The sequence below is a fragment of the Eucalyptus grandis genome, chromosome 9 (assembly GCF_016545825.1).
Source record: "Eucalyptus grandis isolate ANBG69807.140 chromosome 9, ASM1654582v1, whole genome shotgun sequence".
NCBI lineage: Eukaryota > Viridiplantae > Streptophyta > Magnoliopsida > Myrtales > Myrtaceae > Eucalyptus > Eucalyptus grandis.
Window position 1 is genome coordinate 38,534,038 of NC_052620.1, and position 16,411 is coordinate 38,550,448.

Genomic DNA, 16,411 nt, shown 5'->3' on the forward strand with positions numbered 1-16,411 from the left:
ATTTGGGACAAGGAAATCACACCGAAATATCAATTTAATCTCTGGCTTATCATCAAGTATGGTAGAATTCGAAGGGAGGTATGTGCCTTTTGTAAGCTGACACCAGATTCCATAGACCACATTTTCTTTGGATGCTACATCACTTCAAGCGTGGCTTTCTTTTGGGCGGCTAAATGCAATCTCCCGTGGCGGAACAAAGACATGGTTGGAAAACCTTCAGTGGGCAAAAATATTTCTCTTTGATAAGGACTTTTATCACTCCATTGGACGTTTTTCTTTTGGAGCTATATTCCACCTTATCTGGAAGTACAGGACGACATTCTCTTCAGAGGTCATCCTGTTAATGTAGCAACGGTCAAGAAACATCTTATTGAAGTGGTGAAGGATAAAGCGTTAACCTTCAAGAATGTAGAAGATAACCCAAGAAATAGAAGACTCCAGCGGAATTGGGGGTTGGATCAATCCATTTTCTCTTCCTCCCCAGCGGTTCCGTAGCCTCCTTGTAGTAAACGTGCGGTTTCCACCTTCGGCGCGGTTAGTGGTACACCTCGGATGGGATACGGTGGTTTAGTTTTGGCGACGCTACCTCCTTGGTGTCTTTCTTTTAGTTTTTCTTGTTTTATTGATAGTTGTTTTGTGAGATTGGTCTCCTTTGCCCTGCGTGGCCTGCGCTTTCCTTGTTAGCTTTTAGCCGTTTGTTAGGCATTTCTCGCTTTGGCCGCTTTTGTGAAATTCTTTTGCTGCCAGCACCCTTCCACTCTTAAAGACCTTTATCTTTTTAAGTGAAAGTTTTGTGGCGATGATTCTTATGTAAATGTTGGTTCAAAACTATATACATCATTACCTTTTACCCAAAAAAAAAGTACTTACTGTCTTTTTCTTTTTTCATGGAAAATAAATTATTATTATTTTAAAAAATGAATGAAGGAAAGATACTTCTATTATTTACAAATATATTTAAACATAAATTATTATTAATAATGAAATTTTTCATTAACTAATTATTTTAAGCAATCAATTTTGGAAAAATATTTTTTAATAATTCATTTTTTGTGAAACAAATTATACCTTTTAAAATCTAATAAAGCTTCACCAATTTCGTGAATCTGAATTAAACATCAGTAAAAACCTCAGGATTGCCTGCACTCGATAATCCAAGAAATCAGACCTCCTGAGGCATCTAGACATACAAGTCCATTCTTAAATCACCGAGCTAACATCGCAACTTTACACGATATCATTTCATATCTGGCTAATTAAACATATGAGTTTATTCTCTTGTCTTCTCATTCCTTTATGCTAGAAACCGGCTACACATCAAAAGTTCTATGACTTGTATATTACATAATCTTTATTATTTCGACGTACGTTAGCTCCCAAAAAAATAAAACTAAGCCTATCTGTGCCATTACCACGCCGGAGCTCGGGACTGTTGAGGCCGCTGCTGATCTATCTAATCCCCTGGTGCACCTGCAAGCTCAATGTGCATGGAGAGAGAGAGAGAGATCGTACGTCTTCTATGGAAACTCCTGTGTTGTCGACTCATTTTCAATGAGGGGCCATCAAGCATTCTAAAAATAAAATAGTTAACAGAGGAACAAATAAAGAATGGTAAACCGGACATTTGCATCACTTTGTCTTAAGTAAAAACATTTCGAACTTCTAACGTGCTATATATCTTTATGAACAAATAAACCCGAATGCATTTGTTCAGAACAATGGACGCAAAATTTTTATCGTGTCCCATTGAACTCATAATCAATAATAAATGGCTCGAAAGTAACAATATCAAAACGAAACATGCTAAACTACCCACCCACGAAGCACGTGTTGACGGAACTCATTTCCCACATCGGTTCCATGAACAAAATCACAGGATGACAGTTCCAGAGATAGACAGAGAAGTGCGTGACAGATTTAATGTTTACCGTGTCGTTTTTAATGTTTTCACGTCGAACGAAACTCGATGGAATGATTTCCTACTCAAACTCGCGTACAATGAAGGCCAACAGGAGAGTAACAGATCCGGGTGGACTTGAACCACCAACCTCTCCAGCCTCTCCCCCAAGAAGAGAGGGCTCGAGCGCTCTGCCCCTTTCGAGCTCACGGATCTAGAAATGCATGTAGGGCTAACGAGTCCAAAGTGAATCTTCCTCCGTCGAGTGGTAGCGGAAGCGTATCCCAAAAGGTCCAGCGGAAGAAAAGGTGTGGAAGAAACTAATTATCTACTTGAACCAATTCGTACTCATTATAATACTCAACAGGATAGACGCTTTTACCCTAAATTACGTTTTTCTCACATATGAAATGGAAGTCATACCACCCGTGTACTAGAAAAAATCTCACTACTAGAGCACCGAAAAAAGTAAATAAGAAGTTCAAAGTTGAAAAACAAATTTTTCCCCATGCAAGACACTTTATATTATATTATAGTACTAGCGGCTACTACAAATCTCGAATTTATTTTATCTGAAATTCTTATTCATTCATTGAAAAGTCTTCATTAATTGTATTTTGTTCTTCAATTCTATTTCTATTTTTTTATTATATTATTTCATTTCTCATAGAATTCAAAAGAACACTCCGTTCATTCTAAAATTCTATTAAACCATAGAAATTCCAGTAGTTCTTAGAAATCCCAAAGGAAAAAATCTCAAGAGTGATTTAAAAGCCCCGTGATTCCAGAGAATAACGAACCTTACCTTCCCCATTACTCTTGAGCATTGGTGCTCAGTCACGAGATCGGAGGGCAACAATTACCAATTGAGTTACATTCATCGTTCCTACCTTAAATTTCAACTTCTGCTCATTAACTTTTGGCACAAGTAACTCCCGGCCGGACAGATTTAATCAGATCATATATAATCCTTCCGATCTTTCAAAAGCAATTATTATGTGAAAAATATTCCCCAATCTTTGAAACTTGATTCGCATCAAGGCATCAAGCAAAGCACTAGGACAAACAGAGAGAAATCATACGATTTTGAAAATTCAACAGCTGAGGAAAAATCAGAATAAAAAAAAAGGAGTACGAGCACCACCCCACAAATTTTCATCATGAGTAAGATCGGTTGGTCCTAAAAAACTACATGTAAAATAAAGGCGATTACTCAACATAATTCCTCACCGATTTACCTCTGATCACGGCACAAACCAAATCCAGAATAATAAATACCTTATGAACATGCAGCAAATCAGTATTTTCATAGCCATTGGAAAGAGCATGGCTGCAGATGCCGAACGTATGGACAGAGACGAAAAGGCATCAAGCTTTGCCCAAATAGAAGATTCCTTCCTTTCGGGACCTTTGAGACCATTCAAGATGACAAACCCTTACTATTCACGCGAATGCTGCAGATGTCGAACGTATGGACGGAGATCAAAAGGCATCAAGCTTTGCCCAAATAGAAGATTCCTTCCTTTCGCCTTCACCTTTGAAACCATTCAAGACGACAAACCCTTGCTATTCACGCGAAGACACATACTCATCTAAGGAGCGAATAATCCTACAAGTTTGTCCCACTGTTCTGCAGCTGTGAACCATCAAGTGGTTTGATCAATAAGATAGAAACAGAACAATTTAAGGACCTTTGATCAATGAGATAGAAACAGAACAATTGAAGGACCAATCCTTCAAACTCATCTAACAAACTGCCAATATCAGCATTCTAACGGAACTGCACATACGTATCAAATGATCTACCAAGAACACCACAAGACGACCTTCACATGCACGAAAAATGTCTTTCACCGTCTATTAGACATGGCAATGATCAAATCCAAGATCAGACAAACTTGGAGCACGGGTAAAATATCCTGCAAAATTAGCGAAGGGAATACAACAGCTCACAACCCCACACCAAGCAAAAACGTCACCTCTCATCCCGCAACAACAGGAATGCCCAGTCAGCTTTTTCTCGATCTTCATTCTTCCACTTCACCAGCAACAAGGATGTAGCCTTCCACGGCAACAAGCTCGCAGATCCAGTTGGCTCATCATAACCCAGAATCCATCCACGAGTCTCTCAGCATCATTGATGACCACATAGGCCGAGGAACATATACAACGAACAGTACTTCTGATACAGTAATCCTTACAAAACATTCCCTCTTTGATAAAGGGAAGGGTGTCAACTCAATTCAACTGAGAGTAATCAACCACAAATGGAAAAATTGACAATACCACCGTACAGCAAAAGACAACCCAAAAAAGAGACGCAGCATCGAGCAGTCATGTTTTCTGAGAGCGACAATTAATTGAGGCAGCGTTCACATTGGAAAGTGGTAAGTCAAACATAAAATGATTTCCGTTCCTGTGTGCAGCATGTTTGTATGAACAGAACAACGTTTCCAGTATTTGAATAGATAAAAACCCATTGATTTGAATTACTGAAGAATAACAAGCGAGGTTGCAGATTTTCAGAAACACATACCCAGTTAATTGATCTTTCCCCATCTCGTGATGAAAAAGATGGAGGGCATGCTCCAACTTAAAAGATCGATATCGCTGTTAAGACAATATTATATAACACGAGCAAAGGTCGCTTAGGTATTGTGAATTTATGATGCTCACAACTCAGGGAATATAACTTCAATTAGAAGACAAATATCGTGCTCAAACGTGATTGTGCCATGTAACTGGAATATAACTTCAATTAGAAGACAAATATCGTGCTCCGACGTGATTGTGCCCATGTAACTGTCGGCATATTGGAAAAAATTAAACTTTCAGCTCAACCTTTAAACCCTTGTCTCATACCTTTCTCTGCATCATCAGATATTAGGCAGATGTTGACGAAGCGTTGAGTGTCTCCTTCAGATCCTAATTTGAATGGATGGAGCGAGCGATGCGATCGAAAGAGATAGCGGAGAGCTAGCAGGGACAAAGAACGCAAGAACAAGAGCAACACGCAGAGAGAGGAGATCCCAGGCAAATCCCCGTGCGATCTCCCCTCGAAAACCCCCGAAAAACTGTGTTTTTTTCATTGACTTTCGTTGACCTGCCATGCGAGCGCACCCATCATGGCAAAGGCCGGGATGACAAAAGATCGATCGGCAACTCGTCGGCCCCCCGAAGCAAAGGAGGCCAGATCTCGTCCCGATCTAATCTCATACATCCTCCCAAAATCACGATCTGACAGTACCTCACTCACAAATCGTCGAACACGTAGCCCAAGCGAATACATAGATTACAGTCGTTGATTCCGTCCAGCAATCGAAACTCGGGGAGTTTCTCCCTTCTTTCCTCCATGACCGCCGCCAGATCGTCCTCACCGAGCACCGCTGAGCTCCAGAGTCCGGTGATCATTACGAAGGCCTGCAGATTCAGCTTCCTTCGTCCCCAACACGGCTAAAAACCAGCCAGATCGGGATGAAAACCCACCACAAAGACGAATTCGTAAAACCACAGATCAGAGCAGAAAATCGTAAGAAAGAAAGAACTGGAACCATAGGAATCTCCTTCGAGATGGATTAGAACAAACAGCAGAAGCTTACCTCAATCAGCTAGGGTTACAAACCCTCGAGGCTTCGCACGATCGAAACCGCCATGGAAGCGACGATCCCCGAGCGATCTGATCGCAGGAAGAAACGGCCATGGCCGGATAGGAAGGAAGGAGACCATCAGAGGCGGATCGGAGCGGATCGGCGGCTAGAGGGACGATCGTACATCGGAGGCGGAGTACAGAAAAAAAGAACTAGGGCGAGTCGGGTTATAAAGAGAAGCTGAGGGCGGTGGACGGTCAGGATTAGAGATGACGACGCTGTCGGCAGAGGATCCAAAGGCCACGTGGTGCCTTCCTGGCCGTCGTCTTGTGGAATTCGGGAGGCGGTGGATTAGGATCCTGCGGTGCTGGATACAGGGTGGACTATTAAAATGCTTGGTTATCACGCAGGAATCCTCCGGCCACGGGGAAACGCCGAACTAGACGACACGCAAGAGTACATTGGTGGGACCCGTCCATTTATTTTACAAAAAGAAAAATACGACACGCAAGGTTAGAAAAAAAATTGTTAGTTTTTTCCTTTTTTTAAATAAACGGACGGGTCCCACCAATCTCACCTTGGGTGTCGTCTAGTTCCGCGTTTGCCGATGCCCGAGGATTCCTGCGTGATAACTAAGCATTTGAATAGTCTTTCTGACCCAAAAAAAAAAAACACAACTTTTTCATTTTTATAATTTTTGGTCGGTCACCATTTGAAAAGGTTAATCTTTTCAAAAATATATGTATCCCCCGGGGAAAAAAAAAAAAACATTAACCAAAAAAGTCAGACACATATACTAATTTTTTTAGGAGATACAGATAATAGTTTGAAAATATCGAAAAAAACAAATTCCAAAACACTAATTTTGGACAGGCCAGCTCTAATGGATCATAACCGTATCCCAATCGGATGCGTAAAGCCCATTTTAATGGGCCTAACCTGGGGCATTAACTCATTAAGCGGGATCTGAGTAGGAGGCGGCATTTCATGTGACGTTCCACACATCAATTCAGGCACCGTTTGATAGGAATGATATCAAAAGCATGCGAAAAGGGGTGAATGATCAATTACATCATACCATCACTGTCACGACATCACCTGATATAACCATGACACAATCCTGATCCACCCATCAAAAAGCATGCGAAAAGACGCGATTTATCGGTTAAATCACATCATCACTGTCACTTGCTATAAGCATGACACAATCCAGATCCGGGTGGACTCGAACCACCATCCTCTCAAACCCTCAACTCTCGGCTGAGGTTTGAGCGCTCTCCCGTTATAAGCTTTCGGATCTTTCAAGTACAGAGAGACGCTCAAATTCTGTCCCAGCTGCAAGCTCACAACTAATATAAATTGATAACAAATAGTCATCAATCCTTATCTACAAAGTTTAAATATCTCGCTTCACGATTCCTATCGATCAAAGAGATTGCAGGAAAAACAAGTACCTGAAACTTTGAAGTCAATGAAAAGTGAAGGAAAGAAGAGCTGAAAAAGAATACTAGTAAACAACTCAAAAAAAAGTTACCAAAAGTCATCTGTCCTCCGCAAAGTACCCCAAAAAAAAAAAAAAAAATAATAATTCTACACAAACTTTCCCATTGTCCGATGCCATGCAAGATTAGCAATCCGCAACATTATTCCTATTATCAAAAGTGAACTACAAAAGGCACAAACTAGGCAAGATACTCCCCAAATTTTGAGTTACACTAATGACAGCTAGTTTATGCGAGAAAAATCAACAAAAAAATTATGCAATGCACGATTTCGACCACATGGGATCTATTTACAGTAGCTGGCACATTCAGTCTTCACAATCTTTATTGAGCACATGTTTCCACATCAGAACCCTTTTAACCAATAGAAACATCAACAAATGCGAGATCATGAAACTAGGAGATCTGGTTCTAGCACAAGATGTTCTTTGGAAAGCCGCAATAGGATTTCCTGTGTAATGAAAAAGTTCTAGCGACTTTACATGACAATATCTATGTCGTCAAAAACAATATTGAGCCGAGCTACATTACGTAGATGTCAAATTTCTTACTGTTAAACAGTGGAAACAAAAAAAGGAAGCATAAAGCTAAAAGGTAGATAGAATTATAGAAATCTGATTGCAAGTAAGTAGAGAGATCTAATTTGCAACTCCAGAAAGCAAAGAGGTAAAGTCATTCCAAATACAACAGGCGCAAACTGAATCATGTGGGGAAGTCGCAAAGAGGAAAACACAGCAAAGAGAATCAGGGCTTTCAAGATCACTCATAAGAACATCGGAAGGAAGCACTTCATACGGCACAGATGTGCATGACAATTAGGCATAACCTACAATCCAAGCAACCCCAACATCTCAGAAGCACATGAACCAAAACAAACAGACAGTGAATTTACCACTGTAGTCCAGGCTTACACCCCTTGCTCCATGGCTTTGCAGAGTGACAACCTGCTCAGGACAAGCCCGGATCATGATCACAGCCACAGTACCACCAGTATCACTCCCCCAAACACAAAATGAAACGACCAAATCATAGACATTTTTTCTTTTTACAAGTATAAAAAAGGACTTGATCTAAAACTGAGGTATTGATACCTTCATGAACTGAATAATGCACATCTGCAAACATCAAAGAGCCACAACCAATGGACAAAATCCAGGTGCTTCATAACAATGCTGCCCAGTGCCCATGGCTTCACTGCTGGAATGTCCTAACTCATCTTCATCATTCAACCACCTTCCAGAATTGCAGAGGGCTCCCGACCAAGATAACAACAATGATTGATTGATACTTCATATCCGTGATGAAACAACAATGACGTCAAGTGAGATCAGTACTAGTGTTAATTTATTTTACACAACAAAACCAAAAGACCATTCAGTTTGTGAAACTGTCTTCGTTTTTCGTCCTCAGTGCAAATGAAAACAGACAGCATATTTATAAGTTTTCCCTAATAATTTGAAACAAGTTTAATTGGTGGAAACAAATACTTTTTTTTTTTTTTTTTGCACGAATAATAATTTCCAGAGCATGTTTCAATTTGATGTGTCCAGAATTAAGATGCATATCTTCATTTTATTATTGATATTTGGGGTGATAATCAGTGAAAATCATCCTCAAATAGAGATGAATCAGAAAACAGACCATCTCACACCAAACATGCCCTCAGGTTCAGGAGAAATATGGCAATAAACTGCACTGCCAACACTCCATTAAACAGATGGAAGGTCTACCCAGTACCCATTTTCAATTTCGCCGCCCAAAAAGAAATAGGCAAGAGATCCAGGTTAAGGAGCCAAAAATTATCATCCTCCCTCTTCATCAGATTACTCGACCATAGGGCAACAATGCCTCCAACACAACGAGTACCTTGGTACATCAAAGCATATAACAATTAAAGCATCAACAAGGTGCTAAATGACTTGAGGTCTTTCGCTAATCAGATTAACATTGCAAATACAAAAATAGAACAAACAATCCAAACCATTCAAATGGTAACAGAAAAACATTTGACATCAAATGAAAAGAAGAGACAGAGAAGTGATACTAAACCATGTAATAGTAGCATTTAACACAAATGAAAATAAATCAAAAAGGGAAAAACATTATAAAAGAAGAGGCATATAGTTTTCCAAGGATTTATCCATCTAAAATAGCAAATCATTAACGAAAAACTCTGACTAGAACAAACCGTGTCTCATAAAAAGATAAGAAAAAAAAAAAAAACTCCCTTCAGACGACAAACTATAACAAAGGATAACATTAGGAGAATGTTTACTACTTAGAAGCCACCAATCAGTTGTGCAAATCGCAACATAGAAAATTAGCATGACCATTTCCAACGTACAACTCAAAGTAAATTGTTATCAGTCTTCAAAGTCTGGCAGCATAAAGTCATACATAGTCAGAGTCATCCAGCGGCAAGGGATAATTCAGCATTTGGATGACATCCGGTTTTGCCACCATAATGGTGATTGCACTGACAGCCAGCCAGCAGCAGGGGGTACTTCCGCCTCCTCATTCTTCATGCAATCAGCAGCAGGGAGAATCTAGCCGTCCATTTCCCCACTTCAAGGAGATTGCCTATGTCCAATACCCGGTAACAAATTTGCTTTCAAAGCTCTGGTGCATCGGCTACTTGCCAAGGAAACCAAGACAATACAAACACCATGGTCTTCATCACCCATAGAGAACCAGTACATCTGCTATAGATGATTACATGACTGCTAAAAAAACGTACTTTGCATGCAGGGGCCAAGCTTACAGAACTAAACTAGGAATAACTCAAAGCACGAAACAATAATTGGTGTTGCTCGATCAAAGGTACAAGATCACCAACCAATTAACAATGTGAGATATTGCAGTTTGATGTATCCTCAGAGGTTAGGCAAGGTCGATGCAGAAACCGAATCACCGAGGCGCAAAAATCAGATAGCACTTACCAGTAATTAATAATCATAATGTCAATCCTATTTGATTGCTGCCATGTTATCAACATAATACTGAATTCAATAGAGGTATACATAAATCAAAAAAGACTAATTCATGATACTATTGATGCAGCTATGATTCAAGCAAGATAACAAAATGCGATACAACAAATGTTATTTGCTCTTTTCTTTTTTTCCTCATAAAATGAGAACAATTATGCCAATTCTGGTATGACGAGAGCCCTACTGAGCAAACTTGACTATTCATGAACCTCACTGAATCAATTATCGGTGAACATACTACTTCCGCATTGCACTGAGCACATATGTTTGACCTTTTATCAGAACGTGGTGGTAGCTCTTATAGTTGTCTGGCCTTCCAATGGTCCTGGACTTTTCTTGAAAAGTCTAGAATTTTTCATAGTATCTCCAAAGACAGTAAACCGTCATTAAAATTCACGCTAATACGGTTCCCATATCCCAAGTATATATGGCATTAGTTGTATGAGTTACGCGAGGTCTGAAACTTGCATTATGCTTTGCACAATTCAAATTTGAACTCAATGCCTAAGATGATTTTAGTACCTCGAATTAGAGCATCACCTTCCGCAGTGTGGAATAGAGGATAAACGCTTTGCCTGCTGATGAAGTTTCGGAGTCTTCGGATGAAACTTTGGGGCCATCGCAGAGAGATAGTGAAGAAGGGCAAATCGGGCTCAGCGAACGCACAGGAAGAAGAAAGAGAAACGCACACGAGAGAGGAGAACCCGGGAAACCCCCGTGCGATCTCCCCCTCGAAAACCCCCCAAAAAAGTGATCTTTTATTGACATTTCGACCCGCCATGCAAGCGCACCCGTCATGGCAAAGGCCTGGATGACAAAAGAACGATCGGAGACTCAGCACCCCCCTCGAAAAGTCAGGAGAGCAGCTCTCGTCCCCGACCTCTCTCATACATCCGCGTCTCAACAAACATCACCACAACCTCGGCAACGATTCCAACGCGTCACAACACAGACAAGCAACTTCATTTCAGCCTCTGAAGAGCCCTATCGATGCTCAACAAAACCCTAGGCTGACCTCGCCACACGCTACTTTCCACCGGACACGGCTCCGGCGACATCGTGAACCGACCGCCGCGAAGCAGCATGGCAGGAGATCGCTCCGGGCGTCGCAGCGGCCACCGAGGAGAAGCGAGATCGCCCGCCATGGAATCGACGCGATCGAGCCTGAACTCGTCCTCACACGTATTCCACGACCAGCAAACCTGAACCAGACAGCGACCACACCATCCTCAGCCTCGAATCGAACGAGAACAACAGACGGTAATAGAGATGATGATAACGTAATCCGACAAGACAGATCAAAGAGGAGTACGAGCTGAACAAGCTCACCTCAGCCGGGCCGATCCGCCTCGATCTTCACAAACCAGCTGCTCCGAGCTGCTGCGGAGCCGCCATGGAACCGAAGATCGAGCAGCGATCCGCGCGATTCGGATGGCGAAATCGGCATCGATCGATCGAGAGAAATCGAGAGAGAAACTGGACCAGGATTCCTGGGGTGAGCAGTCGAGTTTACGTGATCATATAGAGCTGCTCAGCCGATGAACGGGCAGGATCGAAGGCGGAGGAACCATCAAAGGCGCGCGGGGAGGCCACGTGGAGTAGCGTTTGCCCGTTGTTTACTCGCAATAATGCGTTGGAGACAGCGAGGACGGCTTACTTTTCCTTTGCTTCCGTCGTCGTCGTCGTCGTCGTCGTCACGCGGCACGTGCGGCGTGCGGATTCCATGTCAATCACGCCACGGCCGGTCTAAACGGGCCTGCTCTTGGACCGGGTTTACGAAACTAACGGGCCTGGCCCTGTTTTCGGCCCGGCCGGGCTAAAATCTCACTTTTGCCCTTTCCAGTAGCAAGTTAGGTCCGACCTTTGAATCGAAGCCCGATCCGACTCTATCGATCGATTAGAGCCGCTCGTGGCCATGTGCTCGAAAGAGTCGCACATGAGATCGTTACCATCGCCCGATGGCTTTCCAACTATGACCTCGACGTCGCATCGGCAAGAATCGCCCATTATTCCATAGGCTAAGTGGCCCGATAACGTGACTCTTCCCGCGAAGCATACGCACGCACATCGTTTCTCACATCGTTGTGAAGTTTTGCCTAAGTTAAGTGAGCGTTATTAATAATTTCTTGCGTCACTATTGAAAGGCTTCATCTCCATCACGATGATGAGCATCGAAAGATATCTAGATGAACAATCGATGACTGTCACCATATCATAGTATCGAAATACTTTCGATATAAGTTAGAGGACAGTGATAATCCTGTGATAGAAAATGAAGAATAATTTTGGAGAGAAATTGTTATGTATATTATATCTTGTATCATGTACATCTATCTATTTGTAATGTAGGAATGAAAGAGATAATGGAAAAAATATACAAAGATTACAATTTCCTATTTACTAGAACAATCACCGATTCACTTGATCAATCAATCCATAATCAAAATTGGTATCATAATCGGAATCTTCAATAATATCCAATCATATCTTCAACACTCCCTCTCGAGCTGATGGCCTATATATGTCAAGGATGCCTAGCTTGCTTAATAGATACGCATGCAACTTTTAGCACAATGGTTTGGGAAGATGTCTGCAAGACTGTCCCAATTCCTCTTGTTATAAAGACTCATTCTTTGATCTTATCTCAAGTGAAGTAACAATCAACTTCTATTTATTTAGTTCTCTCATGAAAGACTAGATTTGCTACCAATTTGAGTGTGGCACCATTGTCATAGAATAATTCACTTGGTCCGTTGACTTGTACTCCAAGATCCGAAAGCAGTCCTTGTATCCAAACTATCTTGCCGGTAGTTTTTGCCATGACTCAATACTCTGATTCAATTAATGATAGTAATACGGTTGACTACTTTTTCATTTTCTATGAGATTAATGATTTTCTCAACTTGATACAAAAACCAGTAATGAATATTTTGGTCATTGGGCAAGTAGCATAATCTGTATTACAGTAAGCCGTCATCTTCATGTTGCAATCCCGAAATAATAATGTACTAAATCCTAGACATCCCTTCAAATACTTCATAACCTTTAAAGCTGCATTTATGTAGGATTGTTTCGGACTATACATGAACTGGCTAAGGATTTACACCGCGTAACATATGTCAAGTCTTGTTATGGTTAGATATATTAACTTTTCAATAAGTCGCTAATATCCTAATAGATCCTTAAGTAATAGATCCTCAACAAATGGAGAAAAGTTCTGAACACACTCATGAGTTATTAACTTGACATTTTATTCAATTGGTATGACAGTTGGCTTGCAACCTAATAACCTTATTTCATAAACAATTTGTGAACAAATTTTCTATGATTGAGATTGATTCCTTTGTCAGACCGAGCAATTTCAACGCTAAGAAAATATTTGGGAGTTCCCAATCCTTGATATGGAAGGTGGAATGTAGATATTATTTGAATTTTACAACATGAGAATCATTATTTTCCATAACAAGAATATCGTCGATGTATATCCACAAGTAAATAGATGACTTTCCAGCCGTCCGTGTAAATAGAGCATAATCATGTTTAAAATGCTAAAAACCCACATTGGTTAGTGCAACAATGAAGTTGGTACATCACTTCTTGGATGCTTGTTTTAGTCCATATAGGGATTTGTATAGACGATACACTCAAGCCTCCCCTTGTCTACGTAAACTCAATGGAAGATCCATGTAAATTTCTTCATCCAAATCTCCGTGAAAAAAAAAACATTGTGAACATCCATTTGATGTAACAACCAATTAAGAATAACTGCAACTGACAAGAATGAGTGAATAGTTACCTCTTTTGCAACAAGAGAAAATATTTCATGATAGTCAAAACCTTCTTATTAAGTGAATCATTTGGCAACCAAATGAGGCTTGTATCACTCAATTGAGCCATCTGCCTTGAACTTGATTTTGCACACTCATTTATAACCAACCGGTTTTCGATGAGGGGGTAATGGCATAATATCCCATGTATAGTTCTCCATGAGTGCATTGAGTTCTGATTCCATGGCACGTTGCCATCGAAGGTCACGTGCTGCTTCAACAAATGGGGATGGCTCTTGCTCTTCTAAAATGTGACCGATGCAACACATATGCTCTTGAGATAACTCACTATAGGAGACATATGAAGAAACAAGATACCGTGTACCTAATAGCCTATAATGGAGTAGATATAATCTTTGGTCCACATCGATGGACAAGTATGCTGCTACTTAAAACATCAAGGTTGATCTGTTGCTACTTGTGCAGGCACTAATGAAGGTTCATGAACATTCTCTGTTGCGACCACCATGGGGAAATAGGAGAATTATCTTCAGGTAAAGTTGGCAACAACTACTAGCTCACAAATTCCTCCTAAATTGGCACTGATGATTATGGTGCAATAAAAGAATACAGTGTTGCAATGGCTAAATCCTCATCAAATAGAAATTGCCAGCGATTCCCTGAAGAGGGCTAGGATGATTGTGATGAGGGTATCATCTCCAGGAATGGAAATACGTCTTCATGAAATATAACATCCCTACTTACAAAGAAATTTCTTATAAATATCTACATAACACGGCATCATTTTTGAAGAGTATGATATCCCATGAATATACATTGAGTGGCATGGGGTGCCATTTTATCTCGAGGGCGCACATTTGTCACATAGCATAAACAACCAAATACCCTAAAGCGGTCATTTTCTGGTGGCTTGTTGTAAAACATTTCAAAATGAATTTTTCCATTAAGAATTTGAGTTGGCATGCAATTTCGACTGGTGGTGTGGGTTCCATCGCCAAGATCTGTGATCGAAATGAGGAATACAACTCATTCAAGATAAGTAAAAAATGCATCACCTTTTCTCTTTCTTTAGTCTCTCTGTGTTGTCGAAAAGTGGCTTTAGGACCCTCAAGCCGCTTCTCCATCGCCTCGAGCTGTTCCAAAGGGTTGAGAGCTGATTGAAGCAAGCGGTAACTAAGAGGTTCCCTTACTTCAACTCGGGTATGCTTTGAGTTATCATGAACAATCTTGCTCGATCGAGTCATCCATACATTTCTTGAATATTTTCCAAGAATTTTTTTGAAAGTTCAGTCGATGGTAGTCTAGTAGCGACATCAAGGGCTAAGCAATTCCCCATCCATGTGCAAACTAACTGATTACATTTTCGCCAATGTCTTTGTAGGTGCTCCTCGACTGGAAAGGGGATGGCTTCGTTGAGAAAGCTGTCCTCATCCTTTGTGATGAGTGCTTGCCAAAGATCCCGAGCCCAAGCATTATAGGTCTCCGGTTCAATAAGCTGCAAGGTGATGAGTCAAATCTCCGGCCCGTCAGCTGGTGAGGTGTACAGTGGGTCGCCGAGCATCGGGTAGCTGCCGCCACTGAGTGGAAAGACATACGACGCAAAACTAAGTCCAAAAACTAGGTAGGAATTTGCCCCTTCCCTCGATATGGGTCCGAATTTGTGACCCGAATCTGTCTGACTCGATCCATCATTCGAGTTGGTTTCACCTGCAAGGAAGTTCTACCCCCTGCATTAGGCTAGGCTCCAAAGCTCGGAATCCTCTCCTCTCTAGATGGCCTACTGGAATGACTGAGCCTATGTTTGCTCTAGCCTAATGGCCCATTGGTCCTAAATAGGATACCAATGGATTAGTGACCGCTGGGTTGAGCCAAAAAATCGGGCTAGAGCAAGAGTAGGAGCATGACTACCGTCAGCTATGCGTTGGGCATCGTTAGGGTGCTGAACATATAAGTGTTCTCCACTGGAATCGATTTGTTCCGTTTGTGTCAGGATTTGGTTTTGTGATGATGTAGGTGAGTTAGGTGTTTCCTCCATTGAGGAACTTTCGGTGTTCTTGTTTTTGGCCATGATATCAACCAAAAAAAGTGTGAATTCCTATTCGGTTTGATGGTCTATTTTGCAGGAGATGGATTTGCAATAACAACCCAGAGAAAGAACCGAAGGCAACTCAAGAAATGCGAAAACTAGGTCAGGAAAGTCGGCTCTAGTACAAAAAATGAAGAAGAATTTTGGAGAGAAATTGTTCTATATATTATATCTTGCATCATGTACATTGATCTATTTGTAATGTAAGAATGAAAGAAACAATGGAAAAATTATACAAAGATTATAATTTCCTATTAATTGGAACAATTTCTGATTCAATTGATCAATCAATCCATGATCGAAATTGGTATCATAGTTGGAATCTTTGATAATATCCAATCATATCTTCAACATCCTGACTTGAGGAAAAGTGCAAAGTCAATGAGCTTAGTTTCTTACCTCAAGCAGTTCACTCGAGTTAATTAAATCAAAAGTTCTTTCACCAAATGATATGTATCTCTCTCTCCTTTGCGCCGCCATCAAAATCATCTCAAGTTGAAAGACTATCCACACCTGCGCTATCTTTTTAGTGGATTAATCTCTCTACGGAATAGCTTCTCT

General features: G+C 40.9%; 1 long non-coding RNA gene across 4 annotated transcripts; it reads right to left on the reverse strand.

Annotated features, from left to right (window-relative positions):
- Positions 1–3,029: 3,029 nt before the first annotated feature.
- Positions 3,030–11,504, reverse strand: LOC104419752. 4 transcript variants are annotated; one of them, XR_005546503.1, is made up of 4 exons: positions 11,306–11,504; positions 10,517–11,178; positions 5,497–9,617; positions 3,030–5,350 (listed from the first exon to the last, which is right to left on the reverse strand). It is a non-coding gene; the product is annotated as an uncharacterized LOC104419752 (long non-coding RNA). The 4 variants fall into 4 exon arrangements; XR_005546502.1 differs by having other exon boundaries at positions 10,499–11,178; positions 11,306–11,503; XR_720850.3 differs by having other exon boundaries at positions 5,497–7,930; positions 8,078–11,178; positions 11,306–11,491.
- Positions 11,505–16,411: the final 4,907 nt, after the last annotated feature.